Below are 13,594 nucleotides of genomic sequence, written 5' to 3'. Positions count from 1 at the left end.
TTCTTTTCCGGCGCCTCGGAGGATTGTCAGGAATGGAAGAGGATGCAAGGTTAGAAACTAGGGGGTTTGATTGGTTAGAGAGTTTATAATGGAAGGAGTGATATCTGGTTCGGGTTAGATCGGTTACATAGGGAACATTAAGGTCTTTATGTATGATTTTATTTGTGACAAAGTTAGGAGCATTGAGGATTTTACGAAGGATTTTGGATTGTAAGGATTGAATAAGAGAGGAATTCGAAGGTTTAGTGGAGCCCCAAAGCTCAACTCCGTAAGTCTAGATTGGCCTTATTGCAGTCATGTAGATCAGTCTTTTGTAATGTGTTGTTAGTTTAATCCGTTTGTCTAGTAAGTGCTGTAATTGTCGAAATCGACGTGCAGTTTCCTGTCTTTTCAGTCTTGTGTGAGAATTCCAGGTTCATCGTTTGTCCAAATGTAGTCCAAGATTGCGGATCTGTTCGACAGGGGTAGGGCGAAACTTAAATTACAAATTTAATGCAAGTATATGCCTGGGATGTGGTAGCAACTTTTTCGATAAAATTGACGGACCAGAAGTTCCATTTTATCATATTAGAATCAATTCATCCTATTTTTTTTTAAACGGCTGTAACGATTTTTAAGTTAGAGTTAGAGTTAAACTTGGCATGCCAATGTACAACTAATAGGTATTTAATATCAGTTAGGTCTTATCTTTATTCAAATAGTTTAACAGGTTTTAAATGCTTAAAGTCTTTCTATAAATGTTTCACTTATTTTGTTTATTCAAAATAATTATCAATTATAATTATAAAATAATTAAACCACTTCGCTTTATTAACGGTAATAAAGAATGAAAAACTATGAATTTTGAATGAATTTTATAATTGACTAAAGGAGAAAAATAGATAAATAGAGACAGCAGTTTAGAGACTAGAAAATCTGAGACAGTCGAGCGTGTCCAATCATAATAAAGTAAAAACTAATACTATTAGTCTTGTAGGTTTATCTTAATTCGATTACACAGACTTGTACAATAGTAACTTGTACTTTAGTATTGTTAAATTCCTGTAATATCACTAATAGTCATCACTATCATGAAAAAAATAAGTATTAGTATTATTACCACGTTTTTTCTGTACTTGTATTTTGAACTAATACTATTAACTTTCATTATGAAACAGAGTCCTGGTACAAGAAATCCACTCCTTAGGAAATACATCTGCTAATAATTTTAAAAATTAGTTTCCATCACGGACAAGTATTTCTGGTGGTTCTAAAACTGTTACTAATAAGGTAATTAATTTGAAGTAAGGAATTAAGTCATTTTTTTCGCCTATAATTCTTAAACAGTGCATCCTTGCGAAAAAGTTATTCTTATAAAAATGAAACAGCATTAAATTCTGTGTAGAATGAGTACTGTAACATATTAATTCGGTAAAGTAGTATATCGTAAACCCTTAGCCGTCGTAAACCAAAAAAATGAAATTTATTTTAAAATTTTGTCAAAACTAAGGTATAGTACTACATATTAATCCAAACATAGCACGGAAACACATTTTAGAGTTACTAATTACGAAATTAATTTAATATAAGTAACAAATTAGAAATTTCTGTTCTAATAGATTTTTTTTCGGTTTTTGCATATTTGTTCTTAACGGTAGATCTCAGTGAAAAAGTTATGATAAATTAAATTAAAAAACATTAAATTTTGCGTCGAATGAATACTAATAAAGTAATTATTCGGTCAAGTAGTATGTTCGTAAACCATCTTTTCTGGTTGAATTTCAACTTTAAAAAAAACAGCTATTGGAATAGAGACCATTCTGAGCAGTCTTTTTACCGACATATCACTTAACATAATAATTACTTTATGGTATTCTTTCGACGCACAATTTTATATTTTTTTAATTTAATTTATTATAACTTTTTCACTGAGATCCATCGTTAAGGACTAAGAAAAAAAGACCTATTCTAACAAAAATTTCTAATTTGTTATATTATTAAATTAATTTCCTAATTAGTAGCCGTCTCAGAAAAAAATATTCAGGGCAAAACTTATAGGAAGAATGATATATTTCAATTGTTTCTATTCAATGTTGCTTTCGTGTTTCTAAGCAATATTTTATACCAGTGATTCCTAACATGCCGTGAAGCCTCTTCTAGGGGTTTCGTGAAGTAATTTAGCAATTGGTTGCACGTCAACTCAACACAGTTTTGAACCTTACCATATCAGATTTTCTTCAATTTTGCACATAGTACAAGAGCCTAAGAGGAGGAAAAAGATTTTTTTTTTTTAAAAGAAGAGCTTTAATAAAAACTATTTATAAACACTAGGCAAAAAAGTACGGTTAGGTAGAATATAAAATTTTGTATGCGAATATCATGAAAGCTACTCCTACGAAGATATGTGTTATAGACTCCTTCATAGTAAGTGCTAGCAGATATGTGTACGTCTTATGGTTCTAGAGATATGTTTTAAAAAATTAACAATTTTATCCGAACAACTAGAAATTAACATTTTTTGAATTTATTTTGTCAACTATAAAAAAAAAAAATACTACTACAATGGTAAATGTTGTAAGCTACTGTATAATAAAATTAATTATGTTTAAGTTGAGTGCTGGCAGACATCTGTACGTCGAATGGTTCCTGAGATATGTTTCTTCAAAAGTCAAAATGTTTGTCCAAACAACTATAAATCTATTTATTTTAGCTAATATCATGAAAACTATTACTTCTACGAAGTTAAACATTTTAAACTACTTTATAGTAAATTAAACTAGCTTTAATTTGAGTACTAATAGACATATGTACATCAAATGGTTTTTGAGATAGAGATCTATAAGAATAAATTCACTAACTACTAATCTTTCAGTAATTTTTATTATCAAATGATGCTTTTTAATAAAGCTATATCTCCAGAACAATGGGACGTAAATAGCTCTATTAGATTTATATTTTAGCAAATTTCTCTCCTTTAAATTATGTTCTCTTCCGTTTTCTAGTGTTGTATGAACCTTTAGAAACAACCGCCATTTTTTATTCCCCCTTTCTAAACTTGGCAGACTCGTCAGTTTTGACTAGTAATTATACATAGTTTTTATTTAAGTAATCAAAAACTGGGGTGAAAAACTGCCCTTTTTTCTCCCCGGCTCTTGTACTACCTGGTTATGTATTCACATCTTAGCCTTTCTCAGTTTTGCTGAAGAGACGGCATTTGACACTCTATTTACCTACTACCACCCAAAAGTTTCCGCCGCCAAAAAAGTAGGTTTTTGGTTTAACTGTTCTATACTCAGCAATCCATTAGTTATAGTTATATTTTATGTGAAGTACGTGTTGGACCATCGTTTGATGAAACGGATGCATGAATAGAAGAATAAAAATTTATTTGCTTGTTTTTCCCCAGTTTTTATCCTTATTAAGATGGCAATCAGTGAATTGAAAATACCTCATCAACTAAATATTGTGCAATAAATTATCCCTTGATTAACAATAAGGAAAAATCTTTGTTTACTTCTGAATGAATCTCCGACACGAAAAAATGATAAAGAGGAAGTGATAACGGAGCATGTAGTGGCTGATAGCGTTGTGGGTTCGATTCCCACCTGGGGCTGTCGATATTTATTTCACGATTGTTCTCAGAAATTAATTTTTACATTCCAGTCTGAGGCCGTATATAGGTCTTCGATGGAAGATGAGAAAAAACAATGCAATATTAAAGTCAGTTGGAATAATTCTATAACAATTAAAAGATATAAATAAATACTTTCTAAATGATACGAAAAACTATTTAAATTTTATATTTAAACAGAAAAAAAAAGATAAGAATTTATCGGCTATTCCTTTCCTCCGGGAGATTATTTTTAAGTTCTCATTAACTGGTCTGATAAAAAACGTATCCATTGCTACCTTGATAAGCTTAATGAGTTCATTACTCACCTCCACTATGATAAAAATGCTGATGTCAACCATAACCAATTTTGGAAGATACTTAATAATTTAGTAAAGATAACTTAGGCACTAGTTGCTAAGGAGAGTCATTTTTTTTAGTTAAGTTTAATTTTCACATAAATAAAGAATGATGTTTTATTTATTTTATTTTTTATTGTTTTCAGGTAATAATGTCAAGGTTGTTTATTTTAACTTATTTATAAAGAATAAAACGTTGTTCGATGATAATTGTTTGTACATAAAATAATTTAAAGAGGAGCATTTCCAAGAAGGGCCGATACGTCTAATGATATAAAAACTATTACATACGATGAATATGGAAATTTCGTTTATTTAATTATTAGAAAATATTGTTATTATTTAAAGTAAGACATTACTATATTATATTACATTATTTAAGGAAATTTTATTATCACTATGAAGTAGTTTGCTGTCAACATACTGGATATTGACAAGGGTCGTCAGAATTTCAGAAAGTCCCCAATTTGGCCAGAACCAATTATTAATCCTTCTTTACCACCCAAACTCACTTGTTTCTAACCTGGTTTCTCCTTCATTACCTGATAGTCCTTCTAGGCGTCTGAAGAGAAGATGGCCTCAAGATCTTCTGTAGAAATATTATTGGAGTTATATCTCCATATATCTGTATCATGCCATTGTATAAATCACATCACATATACTTGTATATATTTTTAATTCAGTTATATATATCAATAAATAAAATAAATAATTACAAAAAACCTTTAAGTTACCAACATAAATAAGAAAAAAAATATTAGGGAGAGCGGTAGCCACGGGGTAACGCACGTAGCTATTAATTTCAGGGACCTGATTTCGAATCCGGCTGGGCAGAAAAGTTTTCTGTTACACTTTAGCCGTCAGTCAACTCCTGTGGGTTCTGAAGCCCTCCTGGGGTTCACTCAGCCTCTAAAATTGGGTACCCTTAATTGAGTAAAAATCTGGCGGTCCAGCGTGATTCTGACCAAATCACCTCCATGCACAACCGTTGGTCTAGCAACAGTACTTCTTTACAAACTACTGAACCCATGACCCTTCATGTCAGATGTAATTTAATATTAGTTAAAGTCATTGTTTTATTAAATATTCAAAGTCCGAACAACTATAAATCAATTTATTTTAGAAAATTTCATGGAAACTAGCTTTAATTTGGGTGCTAATAGACATCTGTACGCCAAATTGTTTTTGAGATATAGATTTTTCATAATAAATGCATTAACTACTGATATTTCAGTACGTCCCATACATTTTTATGAAATGCTGCTTTTTAAAAAGCTATATCTCGAAAACTATTTAACGGAAATAACTCTATTAGGGCTCATATTTTGCAAATTTACTCGTTTTTAAATGACGTTCTCTTAGGCTTTCTTGTGTTCCTACTTTTTAAGATATAGAGCTCCGAATAAAAAATTAGTTTTTTTTATCGCTTTGAAACAGCCGCCATTTTTTATTCCCTCTACCTATACTTGGCAGACTCATCAATTTTGACTATTAATTATACATAGTTTTTATTGAAGTAATAAAAAATTGGGGTGAGATAACTGCCTTTATTCTCCTCCTGGGTTCTTGTCCTAGGTGGTCTGATGGGCTTTACATGTTAGATGGAATTGAAATCCAATGGAAACGGCAACTGTCTACGACAGAAAAACTACACGTTATTATCATTTTAATGATGTGTGCCTAAAACTTCAGAACAACCATCAACTACTACTGTAAATAACAACTATCACTGTTAATGAAAAACTCTTTGCAATCGTATAATTAACCTCCAGTCAATAACGGTAATCCAATTATTTATCTGTAATGGAAACATGCAACGTCATTAACTGACTTCAACTTCTCAGCCTTCAGGATTATATTTATTCAGTCGTAATGATTTCACGGATAGATAATGTGAAGACATGCTTATGGTAAGAGGGGGGCCAAAATTTATCTCTTATATGGCCCATTTAACCGTCTCCTACAGCCTGATATAATGTTATGCGAAGTTGACAAGAATAAAATCAACCTATACACAGAAATAATAGTAGCCTTAAAAAAAAAAAAAAATAATTGATAGACGTTCTGCAGCAATAGAGACATTCATTTTTTCCAACATGGCATTGCTTGTTTATTAAATATAACTAAAAATCAAAATTTTATTTTTTATATTTTGTAAGAAGATCCCAAAGAGTTTAGGAAATACTTTTGTTGTAAGGTTTTTTTTTTTTTTTTTTTTTTTTTTTTTTTTTTTTTCCGAACCCTCTAAAACAGAAATAAAATGTGAGTTAGTAGTGCATTACTGTGTATAAAGGAAAAGTAATTCGTGTTGTGTCTTACCTTTTACTACCTTTGGTATTTAAAGGTTACCTGTTATATTTAATTTTACTTATGAGCTATCCGTTCAGCAACTATTTGAGTCCGGAGGTGAGGGGCCTCCTCGTGTTATATTGTAAGGATGGGTTTAGTGTATAGAAAATATGAAGTAAAATAGTTCAATGACAAACTGAGGATATTATGTAATGTACAGGAAGAAATATAGGAAGTATTTCCTGCGGAAGGTTGAGAGATATAGCGCAGTTTTAAGATACAGCGAAAATTGTAACAGATCAGTTCATTACACGTTTTAATTTATCTTGGAGTTGTCCAGTGAACCAACCTTTCACCAAATATAGCCGTAGTGGGAGCGAAGGAAAATAAGAAATGGATCGAGAAGTTAATAAGTGTGTGTGGAAGAATGCAACAGCATCGCCAAAAGTGATAAAGATTAAAAAAAATCGATGGGAAGTATCTTAAAATTATAATAGAACTCGTTCTTGTAAAAAATGGGGATGATGAGGAATGCAATCAAGAAAACTGGGATCAAGAAAAAGAAATCTGGGGCGGTGCGCGTAACACACACCTTTCACTTAACTAACTTAACCATATGTGGAGAATCTACCCATTGATAAAACTCCAATTACATTTCTAGAGTAGAAGATCTCGAGTCCATCTTCTTTTGAAATGCCTAGAAGGATTATCAGGTAATGAAGGAGAAGCCAGGTTAGAAACTAGTGGGTTTGGGAGATTAGGAGTTTATAATTGAAGGATTAGTCGGCTATACATAAAACATTAAAGTATTTACGCATGATTCTATTTGCAACAAAGTAAGCAGCATTAATGATTTTAAGGAGGATTTTGGAATTCGATAGTTTAGTTGAGCCCCAAAGTTTAGTAGATGAGTCTTTTGTAATTAATAAAAAGTTTGTTGTCGTTTAAGTCTTGTGTATTCCAGGTAGGTATTTAGTCCTACGTAGCGGATATGTTTGACAGATATAAGTAGAGTATTGTTATACTGGAAGTCATAGGTTTTTATATTTATATTTAGATGTCATTCTCATATTAATTTTTAATAATATTTTTTTTTAATAACACTACTACTTTTTATTTATTGATAGATATTACAATCTGCCACACAGTTATGGAGAATAGGTAATAGTGATGAATGATCTCATACATACTAAAATTAAATAAAATAAATTAAATAAATGAATAAAAAAGAAAATTTTACCAAAAGTGGATATATTAACATTTGGTAGAAAACTCTTCCATAGTTTTTTTTCAATATGTTAAGATTTAGAATAATTCTACGAATTTCAGAAATAACTGTTTAAGATGTCTATGCACATTTTATAATAAAATATACTAATTTTGGATTCAGCATTTCACAAAACATAAGAATATGTTTCTGATTTTAGCCAGAAATTCGAATTTTTGTTCAACCTCATCGTAAGTCTCATTTAAGGAATGCAAATACACACGGATATCTCGTATCTTGACGACCTGAAACATTATAGTGTTTACGTCAGTGAGTTTATGTTTTGAGTTGGTCTATAATGGAAGTTATTTTAATATTTTTCGCAGAGACTGGAATTATCATTACGTATTTATTTTATACTTTGTGAAGTAGTATTGGTTCAGTATTATAATTTCTTTCTTTAAATCCTACCAATCATAAGGATCATATATCTTGTAATAAAAAAAAATGTTACTGCTGGACTATAATAAGGTGCATTTACTCTTGATGGTATGGAAGGAAATGTCCATTAGCTCACTTGTTGGGTTCTACCATGTCGCCGGCGTATTTTTCATGCTATGTATGACCACCAGAAATCAGTCAAAAACATCTTGGATCTCTTATTTAAAATTACCAATCGTCTTCGGTGGGTTATTGAAAAATATAAATACACGTGTGTGTGCTCGCGGCTTAACTTTTGAATAAATTACTTTTAAAAAGGCTATGGATTATTAAGATACAGTGATATAAAAAAAAAAATGATTTGGGGGTTATCAACTAAACAGATAACAGTTATCATTAATGTTGATAGTTAAAGCCTTTATAACTTATCACTAAAAAATTATATTTCTATATACTTGTACACATCATCTTAACACTAAGAGCACATGTCCTTCCGATCCATGAGGCATCCTTACTCATATGATCGATAGCATTAGTGGGTCAAGCAGGGACCAATTTTAACCATTTTTTCTATAAATAAATACCCTGTTACAAGTTAGTTATTCACAACAGTTAGTGTTCACAATGGTTGTGTGTCCTTTTAGAAGTTGTGGCACCCTTTATAAAGTGAGGAAAGTAGTTCCTTCAGTAGTTTCCCTGACTAGTGCTGTCTTGGAAGGACCGAAAAGTCCAACTTGGTTCGAGAAAGATTGAACAGTTCATGTTGATTGATGTGTATGATATTAATGTTGATATACTTAAATAAATATACTTTTAAGTAGTTAGAAAATGTGTAGCTACTGCCGAAACGATCTCACTGAATGTATTGCTCACGAATCACACCGATTGTCTTAAGATTTACAGGAGATGTTGAGAGAAGATTCCACAACAATAATAAAACTTTTTCACTTTTTAAAAATCATTAATGTAATATAACTAATTCTAGCCTGTATAAGTGGATGCATAATTTAATATAGTAATTTACTAACTACGTCAATACTAATTGTTACTCTGTAAAATGTAAATTGTAATAGTAAATTACTTAATTATAATTTCATAATAAAAATTTACTTTTGAGGTTAATGACTTCCAATTTAATGAAATTTTTTATTAAAATTATCACCACATGGTACAACGTTTCGGGACCACTGTCCCATATTCATGCTACTTAAACCTATAACAATAACAAAACTATCATAACAACAATGTCCATCTCTATTCATTATAGTTCACACAATCATATTCACCTCATAATTTCTTTTAGGAAATCATGTCACAATTTCTGCATCTTCACTGTACTTAGCACAGCCATCACTCTATATATTTCTTACTACCTCTTTGGACCTTATCTCATGTCCTGTGTGCTCTTTGGTTACCTCCTTGTTTTTTACAAGTCCTGCTTTGTATTTAACATTAACTTAGTGATTTTTTACTTAAACCCGTTTATTTCATCGGATTTTTATGTTTATAATTTGAATCTATTTTTTCACTTTTTAAAAATCATTAATATAATATAATTAATTCCAGCATGTATAAGTGGACGCATAATTTAATATAGTTAGTTACTAACTACGTCAATACTAATTGTTACTCTGTAAAATATAAATCGTAATTGTAAATTACTTAATTATAATTGTAAATTTGTGAATATGTCAATTGTAATCTACTAACTTTGTAAATGGCCTTAGTGTTCGAAACACTTAAATAAATAATAATGATATTGGTAATAAAAATTATGAATTAAAAATTACATCTTGTAAATTTTTAATTTTCCTTTTTTGATGTTTATTAATTTTCAAATGTTAAATAAATTAATGATTTTAACTAGCGCGTTGTTTAAGAACCAATGGTTAAAATCTTGATGTTATCCACTTGGTTAAAGGCCGCCCTGCTTGTACATGTTTAGATGTTTAAGACATTCAAAACCGAAATTTTAAAGTTACACTGACATATGAAGCTTACAGGGTAAAAACTTTCTTTACAACTATTTCTTCATTTTATTAAATGAAGTGAGTCCTTGTTATATAAAATGCAGTAGACGAGGTAGAACTAGGTTACTCTATTTTATAAATAAAACAATAATATGAAATATAACCTTGATCGTTTCCCTCCTGTACTCCTTCATATATAAACCAAGAATCGTTAATCAAAATTATTAATTAAGTTTGTTTATTTCAGTTAATTTTATTTTTATTATAACATTATCATCTTCAATTATGCTAATTTATATGTTCAATTACATCTCACATGAATATGTGAAATATATTAGGCCTAATGAAAAGTTCTATTCGTTTTTAGAATAAAAACAAACTAATAATGGTTTAATACCTTTCATAAATTTATTGAATAATATAACTGTCATTATTCGTGACCTCAAATATGTACATAGATTTTTATTTGATAAAAATTCCTTATCCATAGAGGTGAAAAATTGAGCTGAATCAAACCTTTCCACAATCCTTGATGTCAAAAACGCATTTTGGTTATGAAACATAATGTTGAATCTTCTATTCTAAGATTTCCGGTAGACCTAATACATATATGTATAAAGGCATCATGTCTGAAACGGATTCCTGTGAGATGTGTCAAAAACAACATAATTGAGCGAGATAATTATGTGTAGATATCTGCATTTCCATGTGTCAAGTCTTCTTTACACTGTTTGTAAACTAAACAGTCTTTCTAAAGAGAAAGTAATCTGTTATGTGATTACTTAGGTACTAACCATGTTGTAACCTATAAGTTAAGTACTGACTTAACAAATTATAGGCTTATTATTAAAAATTACTTTTTATAAAATTCACTAAATCATTTTCTATCAAATAATGTTATCATATTTTAAACAATCACCTAACTTGAATATGAATAAATGTAATTGAGGAGAGATCTCCATCTACTAAAATGGACATCTCCATGCCTAGTTCTAAAAGACAAATCTCATTCCATCCAGTTCGGTGAGGAAAAAAGTTTGACAGTACAGCTTGGAGGACTTATTAGATCTCATCGAAATTTCATTTTCAGTAGGAAGTGGGTGTTTTTGTAACAAGCTCTTCAATTATTTTATACACGCTAATTACTCAATTCAATTAATTTGGTCACTAATAGACTACTTATTGAGAGAGCCATAAAACAAAAATTGAGGATAGCGCTCAATTTATTCTCTAGAATAAATTTTATATCATCTATATTATTTATGGATGGAACATTAGCATTATTTTATTTTTTTTTAGGAGGCTGGTTGTATTTATCGATTAGAATAAAATGCATCCATATAGCCTCAATATTCTTTATTACTTTATTTTAACCAACGTTTCGTACAACCTTACATCGAGTACAATCTTAATTTTAATTTTGCAACCTCAGTTTAATCATTAAAAAGCTTGCTGGATATTCTGGCTATGTCTAATATAATATAGTCAAATTAACTTATCGTTGCCGACAACTTTATTTATTATTTATTATTTGATTTGTAAAATTGGTTATATATACTACTGTAAACCCTTACAATTAAGATTGTACTCTATAGGACCGAAACGTATAAAATATATTAATAAATAATGTTGAGGGTATATTTTATTTTAATTGATAAATACAACTTATCTCGAACAAGAAATCAAAATATGTATGAAATAATTTTAATGTTAATATAATTGTATTATAGTTATAAATAAAGGTATTACCGCAAATTATGTATTGATGAGAAACATTTTAAAAGATAAAAAAATATATTTAAATAAATATGTTGATGATATTTGGAATAAGAAAATGAGAATAATAATATGTATGGTTAAATTATGAATAAATTTATATGAAAATAAGCTACAAACATTTATCTAAAAATTATTAAACTCACAAATACTACTTTCACCCGTGTAGCCATGAGGTCTATACATCGGTATTTTCAATGCATATAAAATACTTCTTTTCAATAATTTTGGTGGGTAGGGGAGGGGGGGTAATAACCCTGTAAAATTACAAATAGGTTTTTATAAGATGAACACATTTCATCCAGGATTAAAAAATTAGTATGTCTGTTTTTTTATGTTGCTGAAATAGGACTTTTAGAGGCAAATAAATCTTTTTATTGGAGAATTTAGAGATAAATGTATGTGATTTATGGTAAAAAATTACATTTTGATCTAGAAGTAAACATGGAAAAATCTTTTGATAGAGAACATAACTAACTATAATTATTATAAAAATTATATCTGTCGTAATACGTATATTTGATGCCTCATTATACTGTTCTTTAAATCTGATACCTACTAAAAATACTAAACATTTTACCATCAATATCTAAGATGTTGATTGATTCACGTTCCTTTTGGTTTTTATAAACTACTCTAAGTTTATAAAATATAAACTCATTTTTATTTTTAAGTAAAAATGTTTTAGGATAAACAAAGTTGAAAATTTATCTTGTAATTAATAGTTATACTTTTTCATTCTTACGTTACGACTTTGTTTTAATCACCCCATCCCTTTTCCAATTCTCCCTGTCTCCCTAAATAGTATTTATTTATTTAGCCTATAATTTATTATTTATTTATGCTTCTCTTACCAATTTTTAAATAATTGTTACAATAATTAAAAATTTCTTAATAAATTTTCTTTAAGCTTAATAGGAAATTTTATATTGATATAACTTAGAAATGCGGGAGCAGAGTCCGCTATAATAAAGTTTCTATAGATATAACCTAAAATGAACATGAGGTTGGGGCACTACAGCAGCAATTCCAAAACTTCTTGGGCTTACAAAAATTCGCGATACACTTTTTGATCTAAAAAGACTTCGCTGTGCCCTCATCGAGTTTAAAAACATTTGTGGCAGAATTACTCTTGAGTGGTTGAGTATGTAGGAAAAGAAAATACTGTGCGAAGTATATGCTGGAATGCAACGTATATTTTGTACTTTAATTTATTTATTTTAAAAAATATTTTGAGAGAGTAACATTTGCTTGATTACAGAAATCTACTGACGGGTTTTACTGTATAAAATAAAATTTAGGAGAAATCATTATTATTTATAATTTTAGATATGTTTAATTTTACATAGATTATATAATAACTAGTTTACTCCTTCGAGAACTCTTGCATTAGATATTTTTCCTTCTTTTCTTTAATTCATTCGGAATATAAGACATATGCTCATTCGTATTAATAATATAATATTATCAAGAAAGTCTATTAAACACATACAATTGGTAATGCTGTATACTTTATAACGACCATAATACGGCGTAATTACGTAGTAAGTAATTACGTCGCCTCACTGAAAGTATCACTTCAGTTTTGCAGTTAATATTCAGGTATCCATAAACTTATATTTACCTTGAATTGTACTCGCTGAGACCTCATAACTTAATTAGGTATTGATATCCACATCGAAATCTATAAACCTCATTTTGAACCGACTCGATCTGCCGACTTACCTCTAACTGAATTCTTAAACTCCTTTGGATGACTTTTATTAAAGTTGCAGTAAGAATTTAAGTTGAAATTAGTCACTTTTCCATGAAATTCTTTTTTATTTTATACATCATTAGTCAAAATCCATAGCTCTTGAGAGTCGGAAAAGGGATTTATAATATGGTAATATGCATGCGTAAGATTGCACATTTAAGTTAAAATCACAACAAATCGAGCTCTTTTTACTTACCTGTTGTATAT

The 13,594-nt window shown here is 29.5% G+C and overlaps 2 protein-coding genes across 2 annotated transcripts in view; one reads left to right on the top strand and one right to left on the bottom strand.

Moving 5' to 3' along the window:
- LOC112211957 (calcium-binding protein NCSA) overlaps positions 1-4,344 on the top strand; it is a 41,902-nt gene extending 37,558 nt beyond the window's left edge. Inside the window, exon 7 of the transcript XR_010844116.1 lies at positions 4,095-4,344. The gene's annotated coding sequence lies outside the window, so the exon portion shown is untranslated. The remainder of the gene's footprint in view (positions 1-4,094) is intronic.
- LOC106677467 (epidermal retinol dehydrogenase 2) overlaps positions 1-13,594 on the bottom strand; it is a 75,545-nt gene that overhangs the window by 47,861 nt on the left and 14,090 nt on the right. The window lies entirely within an intron of this gene.

The sequence above is a fragment of the Halyomorpha halys genome, unplaced genomic scaffold, assembly GCF_000696795.3.
Source record: "Halyomorpha halys isolate HHAL.00 unplaced genomic scaffold, Hhal_1.1 Scaffold100.1, whole genome shotgun sequence".
Classification (NCBI taxonomy): domain Eukaryota; kingdom Metazoa; phylum Arthropoda; class Insecta; order Hemiptera; family Pentatomidae; genus Halyomorpha; species Halyomorpha halys.
Note: the sequence above shows the minus strand (reverse complement) of the source record. Positions and strands in the feature narration are given on the sequence as shown.